The following is an 8,930-nucleotide window of genomic DNA, read 5'->3' as shown; positions in this document are numbered from 1 at the left end:
AATTTAAAAAATAAATAAATCATTTTTTAAAATAATTATTTTTTCATTAACTTGTTTTGCAATTCAAAAACCATATCTAGGTACTATACTAAAAAATTAAAGATATGCATAAAAGATGAAAAATTCGAAATACAACAAAAAGTTTTCCTTCTTATTTTCTCTCCAAAGTTTTCTATCCATTCTATTTCACCTCCAAACAAACATATCCTAAAGGGGAAAAGATAGAGAAGATTTGTTGAGATAAAAAATCCAAATGACACATTTAAGTTGCCATGATGAATGACCAATGCATTAGTGTCAACTGCCTTAAGCCTGTTGTAGGTTACATGTTCTTCTTTAGTCTCATCTCCTTAGAAACCCTCTCTGTAGTATTGGGTAGTAACTCCGCTTCTAAGTAATGCTTTAGCCCCTTGGAATGGATTTTGTCTAGAGTTTCATTTTCTTACCCTACAAGTGACGTCTAAGATGTGCCATATGGTTAGCACATCGATTCAATTCTCTAAAATGGTGAGCAACATCAAATATAGTAATAGATTGCAATAGGTTATTTTTTTATGAAAAAAAAAAAAAAGCAATAGATTTATGCAACACTAGATTTTCATTGCAATAAATTCCATATATTGCAATGATTTACTTTGAAAATCTCGTTGCAATAGGTTTTTTTATTATTAAAAATTTGTGTAGGACGCACATGCAACCATGTCCATGCTAAAACTTGCGTCCCAACCGCATCCAATAATTTCAAATATGGATGGGTCAGTTGTATATGTAGGAGGTTCTAGACATGTTGTGAAATTTGTTGGGAAAGGTGATTGATTGTATCACTTGTATAGTTTACTTACTTCGGTGTCTTTTTTTTAATTATTTTTTTTATGTCAATAAATCTTTATTAATTATCAAAGAAATATGTGTGCATGTTTACACCTATTCAGATGCAAGAGCAATGTATAGTATAGTATACTATACTCCAAGTATAGTATAGTATACTCTTTGTATTATACTATACTATAGTATACTCCAAGTACATAAGTAGTATACTATGCAAGTGTGTACAAAAAAAGTTTCTTAGCAGGAACGAAGTCAGGATTTTGATTAAGGGCAGCTGACACTAGAGTTTAAACAAAAATGAAAATCCACTTTTATATTTCATCATATAATTAATTATTCAATTAAACTAAAAGATAAAACTCACTATTTAAACATGCTGGGCAATTTGCTGGAAAAGGTGATTGCCCAGCATGTACAGAATCCCTTGCATATACAACTGACCCATCCACATTTAAAATCACTGGATGATCTCCAAAGTCAAAGAGTAAGTGTTTGGTTTGTTGGGTAATTGTTGGGGATTGTAAAGATTCCATTGATTTTGTGATGAACAAGAGCATAGTCCCTAATATACTAAATTCTCATTTCAAGGATATTAAGGTCATTTTAAAGGATAGTGGACTCAAATTGTTCACCGTTTTAGAGTATTGAATAGGTGTGCTGACCATATGGCATGTCTTGGACATCACTTGCAGTGCAAGTAAATGAAACTCTGTTCTGCAGGGTAAAAATACCTATACACAAGGCTAATATCATGGGATATGACTCCTTAACCTTAGGTGGCATGACAAAACCTGCACAAAATAAGTAATTTATTATTATTATTAACAAGTAAAGTGGATATTTATTGTTAGGCAGTATGAATATGAATGTATAAAGTGTATAAAGCACAGGAAACCTTGCAATGTGGATGTAGTGCAAATAAATCTCGCAAATATTTATTAGGAATGTAAAATTCAATAGTTTAAACATGATGGACTAATCCAGTCTCATAGATAGTGAGAAAAATATAACAAATCACAGTGTGCATTATCATTCCAAGCAGTCAATCAATGTTCCTCAATAGGCACCTCTGGAACATCAAACCTAAACAAGAATTTATCTATTCCTGGAATTTAATGGAGAGATGAAAACTTTTTTATTTTTATTTATTTATATAAGTCTAACGGAGAAAGGAAAACTTTTATTTATTTATTTTTTTGAGAAAGAAGACCAATCAAATTTTATCCAATCAATTGGAAAATCAGCAAGTACAAAACTAGCAATGTCTGAAGACTAATAAAGGAGAAGAAAACTTTGCTTTCCTAGCTAAAGCATGAGCAACAACATTACACCTAAAGGAGAAAGGAAAGCTTAAACCAACCAAATCAATTCCTTAATTGATTACTGCCTCAATGCACCATTAGAGCAATACATCAACACAAGGCAAATATACTACGTCAATTTTCTAGTTTCAATAAGTTAGAAGGCAAATTATATGGATCAAGCACATTTTGCAGTGCAATGTGGCGAGCCTACAAATAGAATGTGAGGAATATACCTTTAATTTTTTTTTTTAAAATCAAGAGTATTATACTTGTTTCCTAAGTTCAGAAATAGAAAAGCCCCAATCACATTATAGTTGCCCACATTTTCTTAGTTCCCAAACAGGTTATTAACATATAACTGAAATTTAAAGATAAAAACTAACTAAATGATGTTTGTACAGTTAATCAGAAACATTTTATGGAGATGTCATATTTCTAAAACTCTAACAATAAACAAAAACACACATAGGAACAAATTCAATTCGATGTGAAAGAAAAGGATTTTGTACCTATGAACAGAGATGCAGATTGTCGGAGATTACTTGATATTGCAACGTCAAGTTCTTAATGGACCAAGGGAAAGTGGCAAATTTCACGGTGAGAGGATAGGGAGAGAGAGATGGATTTGAGGCAGAGAAGACGTTATTTTAGATCTCAAGTTATTCTTTTTTAAATGGATTGGTTTTTAGCATCAAGAAACCAATCTTTGTAATTGATTGTATCACTTTTATAGTTCACTTACTTGGGTGCTTTTTCTTCGTGTTTTTATTTTAAAAATTATTTTTTTATGTTAATAAATCTTTATTACTTATCAAAAAAATATGTGTGCATGTCTACGCCTATTCAGATGCAAGAACAATGTATAGTATAGTATACTCCAAGTTTAGTATAGTATAGTATAGTCTTTGTACTATATTATACTATAGTATACTCCAAGTACACAAGGAGTATACTATACAAGTATATACAAACAAATGTTGTTAGCAGGAATGAAGTCAGGATTTTGATTAAGGGTGGGTGATGGTAGAGTTTAAAAAAAAATGGAAATCCACTTTTATATTTCATTATGTAATTAATTATTCAATTAAACTAAAAGATAAAACTCACTATCTGAAGAAAAAAAATAAAATAAAATTCACACATGGTCTTAACATTTTATACATATAAACGTTGAACTATTGTTATTTATTAAGATGAAATAACAATACTAAATGAAGCTCAAATATACCTTTAAAAAAAATTTCCCAAAATCCAGTAGTAAAAAAAATGGCTCTGTCCCTAGTCGTTAGACTTAGAGCTAAGCTAGCTAGGAACTTAGTTATATAATTAGCCAATTAGATTGAGAAGAAGGTTGTCATTACTGGACTTTCTTGGTCTAAGATGAAACAGCAAACCAATGAAAGGAACGCAGAAAAGTGAAAAAAGATATGGAGTGAACTGAGTGAAAAAAGATACGTAGAAAAGTGAAAAAAGAAAAGGAAAAAAAATACTAATAGAGGAACAAAAAAAGGAGAGACAAGAAAGATACTTGACAAGGGTTTATGTATATGTGAGAGAGATGGAGTGAACTAAGTTTTGCTTACACGTGGATTTGTTAATTCACTTATCAATGACACCTTTTTGATACGTGGCATTTTTTAGCCCTCCATTCTTCTCAAAAGCGCACGTTAGTACTTCAATTTTTTTTTTTCTGGGCAAAAACACCATTTTGGTCCTTACGTTTTGGGGTTACGGTTAATTTGATCCTTACATTTGGGAAGCAGTTAATTTAGTCTCTAATATTTTCAAGTCACAATCAATTTGGTACTTACCGTTAGATGACTAACGGAATCTGCTTAGGTGACAAACAGAATGCACACGTGGCAAAATTAAATTAAAATATAAATAATCCTTCCACGTCAGCCCTTCCACCTCAGCTTCCACTACTATTAAAAATCCCACATGAGTCTCACATGACCCACTTATAATCAACACCATCCTCACTAGTAAACAACTCAGACCCAGTTGAATTCAAAATCCCCAAAATGAAATTTTGAATCCTAACCCAAGATGAAATCCTTCTTGACAGCCACATCTCTTCTTGCCTAATACCCATGATCAAAACTTAATCTCTTCTCACTGATTCCACTCTCTTCTCGCAGAATCTAGTTATTGTAGACCGAAACCATTGATGAATAACTCTGTAACTCACCCATATTCATACCTTGATTTCTATGCTCTTTAAACAGCCGTTACTTGTGAAGGGATGAATCAAAATTTAAGGAACACAACTACTGGGTAATGGTGATGTCTCAATTTGTTGAAGTTTTAAAATTTCTGCCACATTTGTTTGAAATTTTTTATGGAAATGTGGTGTACTTTCAATGTTTAGGATTTCTCAAGGGAAAACGTTGGAGAAGCGAGGAATTCAAATAAAGCCTTCCCCTAGGACCTCCTATTTGAAAGTGTTTACCCTCTCTGTCTCTAACTCTCTTTTGTGTTTGACTCCTTTTTAGGGACCACAAAATCTCAACATTGACACTTTTTTTGGTTGTCTCTTTGGTTCTGCTTTTACACTTTTGCTATTTTTATAACTATTGTTTGACTGTGATTAACTTTGTCATTGACTGTTTGTTGGTGCCAGTGGCGGAGCCAGGATTTCAATTCAGGGGGGCAAAATTAGAAGTCAATATTAAAAAAAAAATTCTATATTAAGGAAAAAAAAAAAAGCAATAACAACTATAAGTGTCATACAAAAACTAATTAAACGTAAACTATAGTTAGACATTTAAGTTAATACTATAAAATAAATTGTGGAAATAAATTAATTTGAAAAACATTAAAAGTAATTTATTTGCAAAGTTGTATATATGTCTCACTATCTTTTCTTGATTGTTTTTGAAACTATAAGTAAAATTTGAATTTCTATTTATTTTTCAAAATAATTAAAATTTTTGTTCATAACATAAACCCACAATTTAAAACTGAAATGTCAAGAAATTGAGGACAAAAAAAAATTGTCTAAAATATAGGACCATAAATTAAAATGTCATAGGAAAGACACTAAAATGCATGATTATTATTATCTATATATATATAAAATCGAAACTTTTGAAGTTTCCACAATTCTCTACATCAGCACAATATTAAAAAAAAAAAAAATTTCTAAAACCCCAAAAAAATACTTAAACGCAAAATCAGAGGAGCCTTAAGCCCCTAACACACTCAACCTCCAAAACGCAGACCCCGCTCTGCCGTTCCCCCATAGGCAAATCGCAACTCAACAGCTCAACAGCTCCACCTTCTCCGGCACCACCCTTCTCCGGTTCTATATTTGTCGGCCCCACTGTTTGATTATCTCTTCAGCCCTCAAGTATACTCATCCAAAACCTTCTTCTCTCTAACCACTTCACCCTTTCCTAACGCAGACATCTGGGTTTCATCCTCTGGGTTTAATCCTCTCTATCATTCTCTCTAAGGTATTAGCCCAAACTGCCGACTCTTCCAAAGAAGGTAACTCTTTTCTCTCTTTACGATTAAATCCGTTAGTACGAATCACTTCATATATCTGTGAAACGTTTTAACTTTTATTTATTTTTACTAATTTGTTAATGTTTGAATTGCTTTCAGTTTGATTATTGTTGATTTCAATTAATTTACACCTAAGGATTTATTAAATTAATTTATTTTTTTAATTTAATTTCTTTCTCTAATTTCGTAGCTGATAAATCATGTTCTTCTTCTTCATCTTTCTGCCCCAACCTAGGTTAGTTAACTTTCCTAGAATCAAAATAGTTTCACTTTTCATATACGCACACCATCTGCTTGATATAAAGCTTCCAAAGTATTTTCATGATTAGACAAACTTAACCAAATTGAGCATCTATTTGGGTGTTGAGGAAAAAAACAACAGTGAAGCAAAAGTAAATGGAAGCACAATTAATTGTGAAGGTTCCTTTTAGATACCTTTGTTAATTGTGAATTTTGCTTTGTTAATTTGCCAATTGTGAATTACTTTATGTTATTTCTACTAAGATTTTTCTATGGTATTCTATTTTATTTCACTTTTGTTGTAGGTGCTTGCATTTTTCTTTTTTCTTTTTTTCAAGTTTGTAGTTGAACATGATTAAGGAGGGTTACATATGATTCTTTGTACTGCAAGACGAGGACAGTCAGGTATTTACCTTTCCTTTATTATGTACTGTTTCTTGCATATTTATTAATAATATGTTTCTTTTTGTATTTGTAGTTTTAGCTGTGTATCTATACTGGCTGTCATTTTGTTTGATATATATATATATATTAATAAAATTTTGATATTGTTAATTGTCATAGATGTTTTTTTACCTCCAAAGCAGAGACTCACGGCTAAACCCGATCCCCAAACCACCAATCTCCACTTTTGAGAGAAAATGCAAACCCCTTCGCCTTCCTCAACTGTTACCCTTCTCCTTCTTCCAAAACAAAGACCCACAACCAAACCCTCTCCTAAAACCACCATTCTCCACCTTTGTGACATGGAATCAATTTTTTTTAATGATTGGGAAGAGCACCAATCTGTCTGTAACCAAAAGAAAAGGAGAATTAAATCGTGTGGATGGTTTCTGATCTTTGTTTTTTCTTTACTTTATAAATAAATATTATATTTTTATAATTAAAAGTGCTGTATTTGAATAGGCACAACAATTGTTTCAAATAAATGCACAAACGATTACACCAGAAGCACTTGAAAGCGTAAAGGCTGCCCTTGCAAGCAGTGAGATTGAGCACAAAGCAAAAACCAAGAAGAAAGTAGTTCCTCGCAAAGCTGCTGGCCAAGCTTGGGAGGACCCGACACTAGCAGATTGGCCAAAAAGTACAAATTATTTCTCCCTTCTCTTATTCACTATGTGTTGGTACTTAATTTATATGATACTAAGGCCAGATCTGCTGGTCTATAATGGGTGTAGGCTAATATTCATAATTTTCTAACTGATTTTTTTTCACAAATTTTTTATAAAACTCAATTCCTTCAACTACCCGGTCTTACTCATGTTATCCTTTTATAACATTTGGTCTGATTCTCTTATGATGAAACTATGATAGTAACGTGGGAATTTAATAGTAATTTTTTTTGTCTTGATTCTAAGCAAAAAAATAAAGTTACTATGTCTGATTTTTATTTTATATAAATTGACAGAGTTTGTTTGATTGAACTTGGATCAATTGAAGGTTTTTTCACTAATTCAGTTTGCTATGTATGTGCTATACTCAATTTTCTTTACTGAATTTAATGTGAAAAAAATGTTTTCTTACATAGTCTTGGCATTGATTTGACTTAATTTATATTCAATTTATTTTCCATTTTTAAATTATTCAATTAAGCTCACAAATTACTTAGTTTATATTCAATTTATTTTCCATTTTTAAATTATTCAATTAATCTCACAATTTACAATTTAGACCCTGATATTAAATTCACTTACAAATGAACATGAATTTGCTATGATTGTCAACTATGAAGACTTATCAGGAAAAAGAAAAAGTTCAACTATTTAGTTAGAATTCTTTTTTATCATTGGTTGTGTAATACTCCATTTTCAGTATTACATAACTGGCATTGCATATCATTCCTCTATCTCTTTTGTCTTAATGTAAGGGTTTTTTTTTTTTTTTTTTTTTTTGTAGAGTTTCTTTTTTGTCTTAATTTAAGGGTTTTTTTTTTTTTTTTTTGTAGAGTTTCCATGTCTTCTTCTTCTTCCTTTGGATTGGATTTCTGGTGTTGGACTTTATTTTTCCCTTTTTCTTTGTATGCAATTTTTATTGGATTTTAATGAGTATATTTTTGGTTTCTGCAATGAAAATAGTTGGTTTAAGATCTCTAAAGATGACAAGAATTATTTGCAAAGTTGTGAAGTTCGTTTAATTCTTCATATTATTTTTTTCCTATAAAGTTTTTTTTCCCCCAAATTGTCACCATTAGCAATTCATTACTATTTTTTTTTTCTTCAAAGTCATAATACATTTAGTGTTAATGTTGTGATTTTTCTTGGGTTGTCCTTAATTAATTTAGTTGAATCTTTGAATTAAACATTGATTTTTCCTGTTACATTTGTAGTTTTGCATTGATTTATGACTATTATGCTACTATTTTAAAGTTGACTATGGACAATTTTAATAATGTTCACTTTCATTAAGTGTTGTTTCTTTTACATGTACACAAGGTGTTTGATGAAATTTCTTATGAGTTCTAGAAGCCATACTACATGGAGAGTTGTAAGGAGGAAGATAAGTAAGAAATGTGATGCTTTATTGTTGATCTAATCAAGGTAAGCTGTGTTTGATTCTTATTACTATTTATCAATTAAAAATTTATTGGATATAAATGTTTTTTTAACAAGGGGTTGCTGATATTTCCTAGAGGTAAGAAAGGTTTGATATAGCATCGACAAAGAGTAGATAACTCAATTCAATTATGATCCTGCTTTCATGGAGGAAATGAGGACAAGAAGACAAACATCTCATGAGTTTCACGTACACAGTTGCAGAACCAGTTCATAAACCATAGAAATATGGAATATGCAAATGGAAAAATGTCCATGTACAATGATAGATTTGCTAAGAAGTGTTTATCAAAGAAATATTCAACTTTTGGTGGTGTTCATAAAAGTAACGTTCAACTAGCATTAATAACACCTACTCTTCTAAGTTTATGAAATTTTACATGTATTACTTTTGTGATCTTCTAAAAATTATGTTGTTTTAGGTTTCTACAAGGTTTGTGTTTATTTTTATTTTTATGTGAACTTTTATTTTGAACCAATTGTTTTTATTTTCATA

General features: G+C 30.8%; 1 long non-coding RNA gene across 3 annotated transcripts; it reads left to right on the top strand.

The window, feature by feature from the left end:
- Positions 1 to 5,311: 5,311 nt before the first annotated feature.
- LOC112032875 (uncharacterized) lies at positions 5,312 to 8,930 on the top strand. Of its 3 annotated transcripts, none has more exons than XR_010632828.1 (6): positions 5,312 to 5,624; positions 5,833 to 6,062; positions 6,188 to 6,287; positions 6,789 to 6,966; positions 8,315 to 8,419; positions 8,512 to 8,930. It is a non-coding gene; the product is annotated as an uncharacterized LOC112032875 (long non-coding RNA). The 3 variants fall into 3 exon arrangements; XR_010632829.1 differs by having other exon boundaries at positions 5,313 to 5,624; positions 5,833 to 5,877; XR_002885141.2 differs by lacking the exon at positions 5,833 to 6,062 and having other exon boundaries at positions 5,315 to 5,624.

The sequence above is a fragment of the Quercus suber genome, unplaced genomic scaffold (genome assembly GCF_002906115.3).
Source record: "Quercus suber isolate HL8 unplaced genomic scaffold, Cork oak 2.0 scaffold_321, whole genome shotgun sequence".
In the NCBI taxonomy this organism is placed as follows: Eukaryota; Viridiplantae; Streptophyta; class Magnoliopsida; order Fagales; family Fagaceae; genus Quercus; species Quercus suber.
This window is presented reverse-complemented; position numbering and strand designations above follow the sequence as displayed.